Source organism: Schistocerca cancellata, chromosome 9, assembly GCF_023864275.1.
Source record: "Schistocerca cancellata isolate TAMUIC-IGC-003103 chromosome 9, iqSchCanc2.1, whole genome shotgun sequence".
NCBI classification, from domain to species: Eukaryota; Metazoa; Arthropoda; class Insecta; order Orthoptera; family Acrididae; genus Schistocerca; species Schistocerca cancellata.
In genome coordinates, this window is record NC_064634.1 from 188,101,497 (window position 1) to 188,119,767 (window position 18,271).

Below are 18,271 nucleotides of genomic sequence, written 5' to 3' on the forward strand. Positions count from 1 at the left end.
GTAAGTTACAGAATCTTTGTTTTTGGATATATTTTTCCCACATGGAATGTTTCCCTCTATTATATTCATATCATTAATTTGAATCCAACAATTAAGTAAATACTTATCTTTATATGTTCTTTGCCTCATTATATACTCTGCTGACAAAAAAGTGAAGCACCCAGAAGTGAAGGAGCAAACAAAATAAAATATCAGGGGGTGAGAGGATGTGTGATGTTATTTCAGTGTTTACAAACTCAAGTCATATTTACAAAAAACTTGGAAGCATGAGCCCACTCATCAGAAAGACATTGCATTCCCTCTGACCTGACGCAAGCCCTGATACAGTTGGAAAGGGTGTTTTAGAGGTGTTTTATCCTCCCCTGAGGCAAGCTGACTTACAACAGTTGTACTGGTCTTTTATGTCCTGGATAAAGACACTGGGATGGAATTAATGTCTAACCTGGTCCCAAATATGTTGTATTGGGGATAAATCTGGGGATCTTGCTGACTGCAAGAATACTTCAACATGATGCAGACAGTTCACAAGACATGTGCCATGTCTGCACAAGCACTGTCCCACTCCACTGTGATCCTGTTGCATGAGACGTAACACATAAGAACATATACCATTGCACCATCAATGTTGTCTCAGTCATATCCAGCCACGACCTCAACTTCTACTCAATGGCTCCCTACATTATGGTACCAGGAATAACACCACAATGCCGCTCCAAAACATTGGAAGAATCAGACTTGTCTCTAGTTTGCTGCCACACTTGCTGAAGACAGACATTTGGGGTAGTACAAAATAGCAATTCATCAATGAACACAATGCAACACCATTCCTCAGTAGTCTATGGTTTCATGTCCTGTCACCACTCCAAATGTTGTAGTATAAATGGCAGCCTACACACGGGATGGTAATTCCATAGTCTGGCTGCTGTAATCTCTGATCAATAGTACGGGATGACACAGAATGTTCTCAGATGGCAGAAGCAGATGTGAAGGATTACAATGTTCTTGGCATACAATATGGTGATCCTCCATTGTGGTGGCCAGATGCAGTCAACCAGAACCTTGACAAGTATGCCTGCCCTTACATTCCCATGCAGTCAAGAGTTGAGCCATTATCACATTCAAATACCCTAAAAATCTGGATATTACATGATTCAACTGGCCAACCAAATAGTGACACACCAAGATGTCCCTTTCAAACATTGTAAGGTGCTGATAACACAGTCCCACATAAGCACATACCATCTCAGTATCCTACACAGTGATTGCTTAACATGTGACACTGCTCGCACCCCTTATATATCCTAGCAGGCCTGGTGCCAACAGTAAACATGGACAACTCTAATGCAATTCCCCTGTGTCAGAAGCCAGATAATTGTTCACCATTTTTTCAGACTGATATGACTAAATTGTGCAGTAAAATGAAAGAAAAGTCTTAATAATGTGACTTATTTAAATAGACATGAAGAAAATAAAAAATTGATATGGAAATGAAGTTAAACTGGTGACATGTCACTTCATACTGTTTCATGTAAATGAAATTTGATGTTCGTCAAGGTACATTATTTTAACAGAACATAACAGTTTCAAGAAATACACAATCAATTTAAAATTTTTTCTCAGAAAAGTCAACCCCAATTTAACAGACATCCTATACATTTACATTCACTTTCTGCAGTGTCAAAGTTCCAATACTGAGTAAATATATCATAAATAATGTTCACAAGTATGATTTGAGTGGTATTGTGTGCACATTAGTTTAGAATTACCTTTGTCTCTTAAGTTGATTGTCATATATATTTAGTTTACTCACCTCATTCTATTCAGCTGTTTTCTCATCAACTGTACATCAAAATGATTAGAAGTTGATTGACTTATCTGTTATCTATATCTTTTTATCTCCTTCCCCTTTTGCACGAATCTTATCTGTTATGTAGATAGGACAAGAACATCACATCCAGATAAAACAGCCTGATGGTACTGTCATGTATTTATATTTGGTACATCTCCTTCAGTGTGCTCTTAATAACAGTCCTTTAACTAAGAGCTATAATGTAGTTCTAAAAGAGATGTAATGTTACATATATCTTTAGGCACTTTGGTAAAGTATTTTCGAGGCTAAAATCCATCATGTGACTTCTCAGGGTACCAAAAACATTACTTTGCATGTATAAACTATATTATATTTTATATGTGTTATACCTTTCCACATTTTAGTGGACATAATAATAAAGAAAAATAATACATATAGTAACAAAATTTTGGAACAGGAAGACATAATATTAAATATTCTGCATATTGATAACAACTTGATGTTTAGGCATTTGACACAGTCTGCAGTTTCTAATCTTCCTGGTAGCAATTCTTCACCATTTTGTGGTCTATCTATGAAACAGTGTAATATGTCACTCCCCAATAATTTATTGAAATGAGACACTTTGTTCAGTTGTACAGTGCATCAGTGCCATTTGGTGACTATTTAAAATGTCCCACACTGTGCATATTCTTCAGAATGACCTTTAGTTCTGTTTCTGAGATAATCTTGTGACTACTTTAGATTTATATTTGCACTCATGTAATGGACTAACACTGCTTGTGACTTTCTGGGTAACACTGTATTAATCTTGCAGGGCATATAATAATTTCTTGAGTATTAGCTGACATTGCTAAGTTCATTAGTTTCATGTTTGATGGATCACTCTGTATGATATATTCTAATGATGATATATTCTAATGATGTGGAATAAGTCATTTTACATTCACATCACAAATTAATTTGTAAATATGGCTACATACTGAACATTCATAAGATTGTTGGCTGACTGACTGATCAACTCATCATCACCCAGGCCAAACCGCTCAGGGTAAAACTTGAAATTTGGAGAAGGTGTGGGTCTTATAACATTCATTTAAGAAGGGACTTTTCAAAATTCCAATTCCAACACTAAGGGATGAAATAGGGGATGAAGGTTTCTTTTTTTAAAATGTTGCTGTTAAGGCAATTTTGAAGCTAGACCTATGAAAATGGGTATCTGGTTTCCCAGTCAGAAATACAGACAGGTGTCTTTCAGCATTTTTGGGAATTTAACCCTATGGGAATGAAACTGTGGGTGAAAGCTTTTTTTGAAGGAGATTTCTCTCCCTGAAAAACCAATTGTTTAGAAGGATTAGGGAAAATCCAGCCCTCCTCTTCAGGATCCTCATCCCAGAAGGGAGTACAAAAGAGGATGAAAATTTTTAAGAAAATATTTCTTTAAATTAAAAAAAGTTTTAAAGCTAAATTTATGAAAACTGGTACTTCACTTCTCAGTTAGATATTAAGAAAGATTTGTTAGGAGAGGAGAGTCACTGCAAAAGTATCTCCACAAGAAACCAAAAGGTGTAATTAGCAAAACCTTTAGACTCCAGCTACCAGAACTGCGTCTTGATCAGAGGTACATTCTGAAAAGACCACACTTATGTGGCCTTAGAAGATATTGGAATTCGTGAACAACAAAAAAGTTCAAATAAATAAAAATAAAAAAAATGTATGCAGGCCATACAGTCCACATGAGCTATACTTTTCTGATCTAGTAGAATTTGTTGAATGACAGGGTAGACTCATGCATGTTAGTTGGTATTATTTCTGTAAGTTCTGGAACAAACCATGTTTTGCTTACTGGTGGATAGTATTTGTTGTTGGAGTAACTGAAATCTGATGCTGTTCTTTTGCAGAACTGCAGGAGATGTTAAGATGCTTTGTGATTTCTCAGCTTCTGTGTGTGTTCATGAGGTTCTATTTGATGCATAATATACAATACAATGTCATCTACTGATCCACTCAAGATTATTTGTGATGAAGAGTTTTACCTCTTAGTTTCACATTTGTATTGTGTTAGAGTTAAGTGATTAAGTTAACAAAAAACATGACATTTATGTCTTCCACTCCTACTCTCCCATCCTCTTTTCTTACTCTATGTACTTGTGAACATCTGTTTTCAGTTATTCAAGGTGTAAAAAGTCATATGCAATTGTTGTGACAATCAGATACTATCATTGGACTATACCTGAAGGACACAAAATGCTCAGAACATTCCAGATTAAAGTGGTCTACATCATCTTAGATTTTAAAAATGTTAGTAAACATTATAAGGGGACATTCATTAGAATTGTCAAGAACATAAAAAGCACAGAACCACTGAATATCATTTTAAACATTTAATTGAGCATAACCCTTGAACAGCCTCTCAGTCTGGCTTTCATAAAGGATTTTCCAAACAATACAAAAATTAAGTGCTGTGAGAACTAAACAATGAAACTTATCCTCTTGGTATAACTTATGACCTCACCAAATCTTTTGATGGAATGGATCACAAAATTCTCCATGCCAAAGTTAAGTATTATAGCACCAAAAGCATTCCCGTTATATTGATGGAGTCTTACCCACATAACAGGCAGCAGAGGGTGTCATTGACAGACTGTGTTATAGGTGTGAAACTAATCTAAGAATGGGAAAACATAGCATGAAGGGTTCCTCAAGGACTGATACTGGACCCACTCTTGTTCTTAACCAATGTAAATAATTTTCCAGTTACTTTAAAGGGCACTTCAGACTCTGTTCTTATTTCTCAGGATGTGAGCATACTATTGAAGAGTGAAATTCAACTTTAGGAGACACAGATAAGACGATAGACAAACAGGCATGTGAGTGGTTTCCAGTTAACAGTTTGAATCTTAACCTCACAAAAACTCACATTATGCAATTTCAAATGAGCAATAATGATGGGTTAGCACCAAAAGTAGTCATTAATAATCATACATTAAATGAAGCACACTGTAAAATTTCATCAGGTCAATTGAATTGCAAGCTAAAATGGAATCAACACACATAAACTAAGCAAGAAGCTTGTTTAGCATGTTTTGCTCTCTCACTGCATTGCCTTCAAGATCAGTATTGGCTTATTTTACATGTTATCAATTCCTGTCGTCTTAACATTTGTCTTCTAGGGCAGTGCATCTAAAGTAAATGATATGTTTGTTCAGTGGAAATTGGCAGCAAGAATATTGTGTAAAGTAGATAAACACACTTCTTGCAGATGCATTTTTAAGGGTCTTGGAATTCTTACACTCAGTTACTGATGTGTTTACCCCTTAATGTTTTTTGTTACTGGAAATGAATTCAGTTTCATTTGAACTGTGATTTCAGTTGAATTGTGATTTACACAATCTTTATATATGATCAAAAATAACTTTCATGTAGATTTTGTCAGCTTTCCACTGTTCAGAATGGAGTTATGTAGTATGGTGCAAAGGTATTAAACAAACTCCCACCTAATATAAAAAGTAAGAAATTGAGAATTCCTCCCAATTCAAAAGGAAGTAAAAAAATATATACACCTTGTTAGCCTCTCCTTCTAAAAATTATTTGAATATCTAGATCCAGCTACTGAAAACTTTCTGTTAGGTATATGCCAAGTAATAGTGTCTGTAATAATCTAGCATTAAAGGTATTTATTTATTGTAAATAAGACTCACTATTTACAGACATAGGTAACTATTTTCCTTGATAAAATATCAATGTTATCAAGTAAGTATTAAGCTGCCAACAGCAGATGAACAGCGGTTATTTAGAAAAACTGAAGAAACAGAATCTCTGTTCACAATCAGTAGATTTCTTTGTAATTTACTTAAATAAATTAAGCTGGTATAACCATTAACAGCATTAGGCAGTATAGTGATAGTTTATTGTTAATGTAGAAAAAGATTAAGGTCTTTGATTTGATTGTCTTTATATCTCAACCCATTCCACATCCCTGAAGGGACACCTTATTGATGGGATTTAGGAAATATGATGATTGAATGAATAAAGAGGTTTCCAGATGAATGGTATAGTACAGTAAGTTATTCATCCAAGGATCATTTTACAAATGTTACACACACTAGCTTCTTACCTGTGTTTTTGGCTCTATATGCATATGACAAATATGTAAATAATTAAGTAGTAAAAAGGCCATTCATCAAATTGCAAAAGTGCTAAGTTGTTACCAAACACAGACAAAAGAGAAATAAAACTAGCTTTCGGAATAAATCCTTTGTTGAGCTACAGTACAAATACACACAACACACACACATACATGCATAAACACACACAGACACCTGTGGCCCTGGTGGCTTCACTGACAATGCTGGAATTGCATTTTGGCATGTGGACAAGGGTGGAGTGGGGGTTGTGTCAGGTTGGGCAGGTAAAGGGAGGTGGGAAGTGGGACTGCGTTGGGTTGCTAGTAGCTCACAGGGAGGCAGCAGGTTTGCTGGCTAGGAATGCAGGAGGAAGGGATAGCAGATGCATTTGGTAGGCATGTGATGAAGTGGGACCAGAAATGGTGTGGTGCACCACAGTATGAAGCTGACATGGAGACGTGGATTGAGAAGAGGTGACAGCACAGAGGAAGTGGAAACTGCCGAGTGAAAGATGTGTGGACAGGTTGAGGCCAGGAAAGTTATAACAATGAAGGACGTGTTGCAAGGATAACTCCCAAATGTACTGTTCAAAATATCTGGTGGTGAAGGAAAGATCCAGATGTCCTGGGTTGTGAAACAGCCATTGAAACTGAGCACATTGTGTTCAGCTGCATATTGTGCCGCTGACGGTCAACTTGGTTCTTGACTACAGTTTGATGATAGCCAGTCATTCTGTGGGACAGGTGGTTGATAGCCATTCTGGCATAAAAAGCTGTGCAGTGATTGCAGCACAGATGGTATATGACCTGGCTGCTTTCACAGGTTGTCCTACCTCTGATGAGGCAGGATAAGCATGTGACAGGGCTGGCATAGGACGTGCTGGGTGAGTTGATAGGGCAGGATATGATCCTTATGACAAAGGGTTTGGAGTTAGTGTGGCATAGGGATGAACCAGGATGTTATGTAGCTTGGGTGGGTGACAGAATGCTACTTTAGGAAAGGTCAGAATGATTTTGTGTAAGATGTCCCTCATTTCCAGGCATGGCGATAGATAATCAAAGCCCTGTAGAAGGTTATCGTTCCTTTTGCAAGGGGATATTTAATGGTTAGGTGGGCACTCCTTTGTAGCTGATCTTGCGGCTAGTGGGATGATTAGGAATGTATGAGGATATGGCAATGGAAATTTGTTTGTGGACAAGGTTTTTTTTTTTTTTTTTGGGGGGGGGGGGGGGGGGGGGTACTGCCTATCCATGAAGACCCCCAAGAGACCGTCAGCATATTGGGCAAGAGAGCTCTTGTCACTACAGATACACCAGTCACTGTTGGCCAGGTTATGTGGCTGTATGGGAGCAGTTTTTTGGTGAGAAAGGGATGTGATGACAGCTGCTGAACTTCAGGCACTGTTGGTGGTTAGTGGGTTTAATATGGACAGAGGTGTGGGTGGAGCAGTCTGAGTGGTAGAGATCAATGTTGAGAAAGGTGGCATGTTGGGTTGAGAGAGCCCAAGTGAAGTGGATGGAAAGAAAGATGTTGAGGCTGTAGTGGAATGATGATTGGGTAGCTCGGCCCTGAGTTCAGATGATGAAGATAAGTGAACCTGAACCAGACAAGCAGTTTGCAGTTTTGGGAAGTAAGGTTTCCTCTTGAGGTCCCACAGAAAGATTGACATAGGAGGCTACAATGCCGGTGCTCATGGCTATCATGGCTGTGCTGTGGATTTGTCTGTATATCTTCTGCTCAAAGGAGAAGTATTTGTGACTCAAGATATAACTGTAAGGTGTATGAGGAGTGAGATAGTATGTTTGGGGTAAAGAGGGTATTAGTAGAGGTAGTATTTGATAGAGGTAAGGCCACTGGCACAAGAAATGTTGGTGTGTGGGGAAGTGGCATCAACAGAGTCGAGTAGGGATCCATTAGGTAAAGGGGTGGGAATGATGGAAAGTCGGTGAAGGAAGCAGTTGATATCTTTGATGTGAGGGGCTAGGTTCTGGGCAATTGATTGGAGTTGTTGATCAACAAGAGCAGAAACTCTTTCAATAGGAGCACAATAACCAGCTACAGTGAAACATCCATGGTTGCTGGGTTTGTGGATCTTGTGGGCATGTGGAAGGTAGGTGTGCAAGGTGTCATTGGGGTGATGAGTGAGTGGGGTGATGAGTGAGGTGGTCTCAGGAGAGATGTTCTGGAATGGGTCTAAGGATTTAAGTAGGGATCTGAGGTTATGGTGGGCTTCTGGGGTGGAATCAATTTGGTAGTGCTTGTAAGTGAAGGAGTCAGACAATTGGGGGAAGCCCTTCTCTCAGGTAGTTACTGCGATTTCATCATGACAATGGTAGAGCCTTTGTTGGCATGGAGGATGATTAGGTTAGGATCCGTCTTGAGGTTGTGAACAATCATCCTTCCTTCTTCTGAGTATTCTTCGGAAGAGACCTGGAAATGGATGGCAGGCCAAGCTGGAGGTAAGGAATTCCTGGAAGGGGACCTGGGGACAGAAGGTCATGGTTGGATGGTCGTGTGAACTAGAAGAGGCAGTGTTCAATGCTCAGATAAAGTTGAGTTTGGTTGGAGGGATTGATAGCAAAGAGGTGTTTCTACTGTATGGATTGGGAGAAGAAGACTAGGTCATTGAGAAGTCTAACATGTTTAAACTTGGAGCTGACGCCTTTGGATAAGACTGAAACATCTGTGGGATTGAGGCCTTTTATGGAAAGATTAGCAACAGTGTTTTGGGTTTGTCTGGGCTCTGGATTTCATGGATTGTTCAGGGCGAGTTTTCAAGGAATCAACAAACTGAATAGCTCAGCTAGGCTGAGTTTGGATGCTATGAGGGGTTGATGAGGGGGTTCACTGTGGGTAGGATGGGTGTTGAATGCAGGAGATGGAAGCAACAGGTTGGCCAATTTGTTGAGGTGGCACCTGGAATTCTCTTCCAATTGTTAGAGGATAAGGGTTTCAATTTTGGAGATGTGGTTGGTATATTTAGTTAGGATAGCACAGTAACAATATGTTGCAGATACAACAGAAATGGTTATGGAATACATGTGTCATGGAGTTGCATTTCTGCAATACCATGTATGTGAGGGACTGGCAGAATGTGAAAAGTTTAACAATGTTGTGAAAGAAAGTGGGATCCAGAAATGAGAATTTTTAATGTTAGATCCTTGGGGGAGGGAAGGGGTGGATTTCAAGGCTTAGGCAGAATTTAGGAAACAGGATGAGGGACTGGTTTCTAGCTAAGGAACTGAATATTTTTATGGTCTGGTGCACACAGATGGAGCAGGGGTCCATTTTGGTTGAGATGGCGATAAAAGAAACATGAAATGGCATGGGAAATAGAAGGATGAAATGTTAGGTGGCTGTAAAGTGAACTACACAAGAAAGTCTGAGTTTGGGGAGTGAAAAGGATGGAGTAAACTGTGCTGAGGACAATAGGATAGTTTTGTAATGTAAGGATATTTGATCACCCATAAGGTATCGTGACACATGGAAAGAAAAAGGAAAGACATAATATTCTGATGCTACCAATGTACAAGGAGGTGTGGGTGGATCTGGAACTGAAATATAGTGGTTGGTTGCTAGGAGAGTGGTTTAACTGTGATCCAATGGCTGTGCAGTTCACAGAATAGCATGCAATGAAATCATTGCTACTGGCTGTCACAAAAGTCATACGCAACTACTCTGGTCAGGGCCAGTGAACAAATTGCATAAGAAAGGCAAGAGGAAAGTGCATTAAAACACATGGCTGGACAATACAGGAGAGACAAAGTAGATGTAAATTATGGTGATTGTTGGACAAGATTTATGATGGAAGGGAACCGCTAGTTCATATAAATATAACACAAAACTTCTGGTAGAACATAAATAATTTAGAAGCAAAGCGACAACCAGTTATTGAATAGCACAAGCATTGGTTCATTGAGAGGGACATACAAATGAGAAAGAAAACTCACTAGTTTTGGAATAAATCCTTTGCTGAGCTAGAGTACAAACACACACACACTCACATGCACACACATACAGCTGTGCCCCTTCGTTGTGCTGGTTAGAAATGCATTTCAGCATGTGGACTAGCATGGAGAGGGGGTTGTTATCAGATGGGGCAGGTAGTGGGTGGCAGGAAAGGGGATTGGGGTGGGAAGCTAGCAGCTCAGAGCAAGACAGCAGTTTTTCTGGCTAGGAATGCAGGATTGAGGGATGGCAGGTCCACAGGCTAGGCATATGATGAAAAGGTACCGGAAGCAGTGAGATGAGGTACACAATGAAGGTGATGTGGAGACTTGGATTGGGAGGTGGTGACAGGACAGAGGTATTGGAAACTGTTGGGTGGAGAGTGTGGCAACAGTGAGTAAATGAAAATTGAGGCCACAAGGGTTATGGGAGTGAAGGACGTGTTACAAGGATAACACCCATTAGCATTGTTCAGAAAAGTTAGTGGTGGTGAGAAGGTTCCAGATGCCCATGGTTGTGAAGCAGCCATTGAAATTGAACATGTTGTGCTCAGCCGAATTTTGTGTCACTGGTGGTCAGTTTTGTTCTTGGCCACAGTTTTAAGGTCGCCATTTATTGTGGTGGACAGCTGGTTGGTTGTCATATCAACATAAAAAAATTGTGCAGTGATTGCAGAAGAGTTGCTATATGATGTGGGTGCTTTCATAGGTGATACTGTTGTGATGGGGTAGGATAAGCCTGTGACAGTGAAACATTCATTTCATCCATCCTAGAAGCTTCTGTGACATTGCACAAAGTCATACTCACAGCTGCAGCTAGAATCTACATGTCCTTCTGATGTACCATGGTGTAATGGTTTAATTGGAAATGTTTCTGGTGTACCAGGATTAATTACATTTCTGGTCTACCAGAATTAATAACCTACTGTGCCACACTGTTCAATCATATACAGTAAGGGTCACCAGCCTCACTTTAACCTGCAAGTCAGTGTTAAATTCTCACAATTCTGAAGACAATAATTACAAAAATCTATTGTTAACTAACTACTTTCAGGTAAGACTTCAAGATCTGATCACTGTATTGGAAAGGTTTACCACTAACAATTCAAAAAATCACTATCAACTGGCTATTGACAATTATCCTACTAACCAAATATAGACACAGTTGAATGTCAACAGGGAAAAGGTCACTAAAAAACTATCACTTTCAGATCTGCACAGAAAATGGTAAAATTTTTTGACAAGAATTAACCATAGTTCAGTCCATCTTGTCCACTAAAACCCTACTGCCTAACTAGTTACTGGCTCCACAAAATGTTTTGAGGTCTCCCTTTGTAACATCTGAACACACAAGACATTCCAAGAAAACAGAATGCTGCCTGTGCAGAAATCAACACCCGAGTCAGGGAATGCTCTTTGATTTCACTCAATCTTTCATATAACACTCCATCACTTTGTAGATCATTGAAGATCACCTACTCTTGACTGCAGAGGTTCACACTTTGGCACCTTAACTCCATGAGGCCTCCTGTCAGACTTCTTCAATTTTGTGAGCTTCGCCTTGCACTGTTTAAAATACAGTCCTCTCAGCCCCATTCAGGAAACAGCAGCAAAAAGTTGATATTTTCACTGCACATTCTCTGGATTCTGCTTACAGCATTCCTGTAATGTGCTGCCTCCTGTTAGAATGTTCAGACAGTTTCAGCAGTGGCCAACATGAGGAGATTTCTCTCCCTGTAAAACCAATTGTTTAGAAGGATTAAGGAAAATCCAGCCCTCCTCTTCAGGCTCATGTTACACACAATTACTGAGCTATCTATGTAGTATAATTCATTTATTTGGTTTAGGAAGGTTCGATTTTATTTGCAAGGAAATTTTAATTTTAATATCCCACTGACATCAAAATGAATATACAAAGACCAGTGACTCATACTGCAAAGAATGGAAGAAAAAAATATGCAGTGGACTGTGGTGTTCATGGCACTGTGATTTACATGGCAGGGAATATTTTGAAGTTTACCATACATGGGGGTTTCCTCCCATTCACTTGTCTACACAGTGCGTGAAGACTGTATTGTAATTTCACATCTGGATGTTCTCTGGACTAATCATGTCATTTGTTCATGACTGTTGTGCCTGCTTGAGATATGAGTATAGTAGCATCTGTCTATTGCTATTAAGTTCTCCTTTGGCAGACTGTGGTACCCTTTTGGCCAAGTGATTGACATGGGCCTCACCTGTGAGATGTTCCCACCACTTGTAATTCAAATTGTGCAAATTTCATTTTTCCTCATTTATAGTCCTGGAAAATCCACATGATCAGTAACTCTTATGAATTATGCATAATTTACTCTGTGTTTCCGTATAGTCTGTAGCATGACAATAATGACTTTTGTGATCTAAACTGATGACTACAAAGAAATGACTGCTTAAACATTAATGAGTCTAATCTTGTCTTTAGGGTTCCTTGGCAGTGGTACATGAAGAATTGTAGTATACCCTTAGATTCCTCATCTGTCTTCAAGTGTCTGCCAGTTCTTGTTTTTTAGTATTTGTGTGACATGGATCAAACAAAGCTATCACCATCCACACAGACTTTTCTTTCTGTATGTTCAATATCCTCTATTAAACTTGTTTGGGATGGATCCCCAACACTTGAATAAATTCTATGTATTTTGTTAGTAATCTCGTTTGTAGACTTTTAGAATTTTCTCTGTATCCTACCCCTGGATTGTCCATCATTTGGTACTGAGTCTTTGTGATCTGGCCATTGCATACTCTCACAATTTGATATGCAAAAGTAGTTCAATGTCTAGACTGATTTCAGTTGTGGATCATTGGTGTCGTAATCATAAGATTCTCCTTTTTTTGTGAAGTGCACTGCTTGACATTTCTGAATATTTAATGCAAATTGGCAATCTTTGCACCTTTCTTAAATACTGTTAAGATGTGCCAGAATATTTGTAAAGCTTCTTTTCAGGTAGTAAATACTTCATTATAGAACTCATTATAAAAACTAACCAACCTGAATGGAATAGAGGGAAAGTGGTTGCACACTGGACTCACATTTGGGAGGATTATTGTTCAAATCACCATCCAACCATCCTGATTTTAGTTCCCGATGATTTTTCTAAATCACTCTAGGCAAATGGCAGGATGGTTCCTCTGAAATGACGTGGCCAATTTCTTTCCCCATCCTTAAAAAATGATAATATCTCTAAGGAGTTCATTGCCAACAGAATGTTAAACTCGAATCTTCCTACCTTTCAACTTGAATGAATTCAAAATAAAGATTACCATAATGCTAAGGAATTCCCTTTTATCCACTTGAATATAATAAACATATCTTGACTATTTTAAAAAAGTGTATAATAAACAAAACATCTAATTGACACTTTCCTGTTTTTATAATGCAACATCTATATGAATAAAAATGTAAATGTCCATTTGTTCAGAATCTTAAATGTTCAAAGTTCATCGTCAATTACTTCAAAATTTTCATACAACATTGCATTCAAATGTGCATGTATTTTTGTAAACCTACTAGTGCACCACATATAATATATAAATATATAGGTAATGATTAAAGAGGAAATCAACAGAAGTTTAAGTGTTCATTTGAACAACACAGTGAATCTCTTAAAGTTCTTCACTGATTGCTTAGGAATTTTGACAAAACATTGCATTTGAATACACACATCTTTTTATATACCTATTGCAGTAATGTTATCTCATACACACCCCGGGTGCAAATGTGACCAAAAAACAAAAATTGAGTTAGAGCCACCATCTTGTAAGGTTTTGCTGTGGCTGTCTAATGCTATATCATTTAGATTGTAAATATGACTCTTAAGACATATAAAATGAGGTCAGAAAATTGCTTACAGGTGTGAAGGTAGCCATGCCTGCACTGCATCTGGTAGCAAACCCAGCTATATGCTAATTGCTTGCAAAAGAGCCAAAGTGTTAAGGAATGTGGCCACCAATGAAGGATATGAATGCAGAACTGGACATATCATCTTACCCCACTTTACTCTTTATAAAAGCTGCAGTTTTGAGAATCCTGTGACTAAAATGTTAAGGTTGGCAGTATTGGAAAGAATCTCATATGATTTTGCTTCTAGTGCTCACTTGCAAAAAGGAAAGTACAAGAAGGCATTATTTTATGATAAACTTATCAAATGGAATGCTTGTTCCATTGCTGAATTTAGAAGTACTTTGTGGTTTCAATAATGAAGAAGAAACTTCCACTATTGAAGAATGTCAACAAGCCTGATGAAAATGGTGCTGAGACAGGGAAGAGGCCACAAGAAACTTTAGTTCCAGGATGATAAGAAGAAATATACAGCAATGGAGCTGAAATGTCAAAAAAGAAGAGTGAGGAAGACCACATCTTATAGTAATATTCAAATATTTATATGTTACAAGTTCAATATTGTTGGAATTAATAACCTAAAAGCATAACTTCATATTACCCTCTTCATTGCCAGGTAGCCTCTGCAAATCTAAAATATAATTCTCCCTTTGAACTCATTTCATGTTAATTCAACTAACTTGAAAACAGAAACACTGAACTTCTGATTGCTTCAACATATGACTATTATCAGTTGGGTTTTAATGCTGATACCCAGCATAGAGGACCTGTAAGCTCCTTCCTGTTGAGTTTCAGTTAATTTTATTTTTCAGCTATTTTTAGGTACCAAAACTGCAAACATCCTACTGAAAAGCTGTAATGCGTGAACTCACGCTGCAGGACATACATAGGATCCATGAAAAGTTTTATGAAGAAAGTAACTGAGATGGGCAGAGCAATTATATTTGGCAGCATCATATTATGTTGTTTCCTCAAAAATGAGCTTAGAGAGGACAAAATATCAAGAATGCAACTAATTACAAACTTTTTAATCCAAAGAAACTTGAACGAGTTTCTGAAAACATAAGGGCATGCAGAGTGGCTTTCATGGGCATCAAACTTAACAAAATCTGTCAGATTACGATGCACCATCACTCGCCTGCAACCATGGAGGAAGGGGAGGTGACAGAAGAACAAAGCTGTACAATGATAGGTAAACTGCAGACACACTGAATTAAAAGTCATTATTCTACAAAAAAATGCTTCATCAGCAATATTTGAGCAGTGAATTAGATGTGAAAGTAATGTGGGAAATGTTCTATAAGAAACATCCCAATGAGGACGTAAAGTATGACTACTACTGGACAGTATTTTGGAAATAATTTTAATATTGGCTTCTGAGTACCTTGCTGACACATGCTCATCCCTGAAAAGGATTTCCTTGTAAAATTGACCAACTGAATAGAAAAATTTAGAACATCAGGTTCACAGCACACAAGACTGAAGGAAGACATCATCAGTCAACTTATTTTATCCGATGACTGCCAGAAGAATTTAGTCCTTCCAAAAGTGCAGATTTGGTGGCCTTCTAAAAGCCCAGATTTGCTGAGGTTCCTCAATGAACACTCAGATGTAAGAAAATGTGACCTTGTACGTTCAGCTTGAGAATGAGTTTGCAAAGGGGACATATCAGATTGCTTCACCTCTTCATCATCAGCTGCTTCATGCTGATTTGGATGATGTCAACAAACTACACCACTTTTCAGATGGATTTTGTGGGCAAAATAAGAATACAACAATTACTGGGATGTTGACATACTGATTCCTCTTTGATGATCCAGTACATGTAGAAAGTATGGAAATGTGGTTTCCAATCATTGGTCATTCATTTACAGCTCCCAACAGAATTTTCAGAAACAGAGAGAGAAAATTTTCCTGACTGAGAGTAATCGAAAATCCTACAATCTACATCAATATAATGGAGAAATTCACCACAGTAATGCCCTCGAGGTTGGATGACTGCAAAGTGAGAGACTAGAAGAAGTTCACCAATGACATAATCAAAGCTGTTGCGTATTGGAACATCCAGTTTCAAGAGTAAAAAAAAATTATCTTCATGAAGACAGCAAACAGAAAGTCATGTTCTGTGCAGGGAGAACCAGTCTTCAATTTTGAGAATGGAGAGCTGAAATCTCTTTTGAATAGAATAAACATTTCAGGAAATAAACTTTTCCTAAGGAGATTCTAAGAAGGATCCCACTGGGAAAAAAGCTAAAATTATGGACTATTTTGGAAATTTGTGGTAAGTTCCTATTGGAGCAAACTGCTAAGGTCATCAATAGCTAGGCTTATGCACTGCTTAATCTAACTTAAACTAACTTATGCTAGCTAAGAACAACACACTCACCCATGCCCAAGGGAGGACTTGAACCTCCGGCAGGGGGCGCCATGCAAACTGTGACAAGGCGCCTCACACTGCGCGGCTACCCTGTGCGGCATTATGGACATCCAGCAGTAACTAGCACTTCACTAGGAACAGATGTGGCCCAAGGAGGAAAGTTAAAATTCTACACTGAAGTTTATGAGCTGTAGGGGCTTGTGGAAATGGGCAAAAATCAAAACAGTAAGGTTGAAGAACTTGATTTGGAGCGTTTGGATGATGACAATTCCCCAAATGCCGTTTAAGTCATTTTACCTTGTGATTTTGCCAGACATTTCATTTTCAAAAGTTTTTTATTTCCAAAGATTTCCCACTTTCATTAAAGGCATTATTAGCATGAAGTCTGAACTGAATGATTAGTACTGACCAAGATCATTACTGTAGCTTGTAATTGGTCAAGTTTCATATCTTTATGTAAGAGTTTAAACAACTTTAAAGATTTGCAATATAATGATGTTTCAGTTTTGTCCATTTAAGCTTTTCCCTGTCACATTATTTTAAAATACCTCCTATAGTCTACCATAGTTTCCAACATAGCCACATATGCCTCTCAATTACTTTTGCAGCCAGTTTTGCAATTTATTGCATTTCTATAATGGCCATTGATGCTGTTGCATGACTGGCTAACTTGACCATTCAGTTGGTAACGGACTAAACCCAAATTTTGATATAAAATGAGTAATTTAGTTGTTAATGAAGTATCTTAAAGACATCACATTAGGTCAATATGGTTTTCCTTCCCTTTTCTTTGTAATACTGCTATGAGAGCATGGGTGTTTTTCCACTGCCAAAAATCTTTCACCATTGACTCCGCTACATTCACACCTCTCCCCCTTCTTGTGCATCTTCACTTCCCTTCTCTATCTGACCTGAAGCCTTGTTATTGCAAACAAAATCCTAACTGGGAAACAAAGCCATTTAAAATGAATGGGTAAATTGATTGGGATCCTCTCCAGCTGCTGGATCTGTGAGGATAGTAGCTGCAAGGACATGATTTTTCATATTTTTAATGTGAATGGGTAGGAGTGAAAAGTTTCAGCTGGTACAGACTCCATAGAAGTATTGTAGTCATAAGTTGATAAGTCATAAATACAACATTCCTCTTCTCCCTTAAAAGTAATCATGGACAAAGAGAGAGAGAGAGAGAGAGAGAGAGAGAGAGAGAGAGAGAGAGAGAGAGAGCACACTTTTCTGTAAGCAACTGTCATTTAAAATTATGTACAAGGAGAAAGAATATACAGGGAATAAACAAGTTATCTAATGTTTTAAAAGCCCTGATATCTAAGTTAAAACTGAATCTGAGAAAGAAAATGAAGTGGTACATTTTCACAGCAGAGCATTTTATTTCTTGCAATCAGTTTTGACAGAAAGCCTGTACATTATTATTTAAAAAATATATAGCCTGTTTCTGCATGAATGGTAATATAGTATCATGTAACAATTTGAAGTAAAATGGTTGAGAACTTATCAAGAGTTTTGCTAGCAAATTTAACCTTTTTTATATTAAATATATATTTATGTACACTCATCAAAAAAAGTTTTGATTCACCTCAGTTCTGAAAGTTCTGGAACCTGTACAGAAAATTGGAATTGAGATCAACATAAACATCATTTCCGCCCTTTTTTTGCTCATGAAAACCACACATTGCATGTTGTACCACCATACAGCAAGACCTTCAAAGGTGGTGCTCCAGACTGCTGTACACACTAGTACCTCTAATACCCAGTAGCACATCCTCTTGCATTGATGCATGCCTGTATTCATTGTGGCATACTGTTCACAAGTTCATCAAGGCACTGTTGGTCCAGATTGTCCCACTTCTCAACAGCGATTCGGCGTAGATCCCTCAGAGTGGTTGGTCGAGCATGTTGTCCATAAATGGCCCTTTTAAATCTATCCCAGGCATGTTTGAGAGGGCTCATGTCTGGAAAACACGCTGGCCACTCTAGTCGAGCAATGACGTTATCCTTTAGGAAGTCATTCACAACATGTGCATGATGGGGGCACGAATTGTCGTCCTTGAAGATGAATGCCTCGCCAATATGCTGCCGATATTATTGCATTATCGGTCGGAGAATGGCATTCATGTGTCG

The 18,271-nt window shown here is 38.3% G+C and overlaps 2 protein-coding genes across 4 annotated transcripts in view; one reads left to right on the plus strand and one right to left on the minus strand.

Moving 5' to 3' along the window:
• LOC126100253 (toll-like receptor 13) overlaps positions 1-1,845 on the minus strand; it is a 229,344-nt gene extending 227,499 nt beyond the window's left edge. For 2 of the 3 annotated variants that reach the window (XM_049910839.1, XM_049910837.1), the window contains exon 1: positions 1,811-1,845. The gene's annotated coding sequence lies outside the window, so the exon portion shown is untranslated. The remainder of the gene's footprint in view (positions 1-1,810) is intronic. The other variant, XM_049910838.1, reaches the window with a different exon arrangement.
• The window catches only part of LOC126100255 (dynein axonemal intermediate chain 7-like), an 844,976-nt gene that overhangs the window by 504,013 nt on the left and 322,692 nt on the right, over positions 1-18,271 (plus strand). The window lies entirely within an intron of this gene.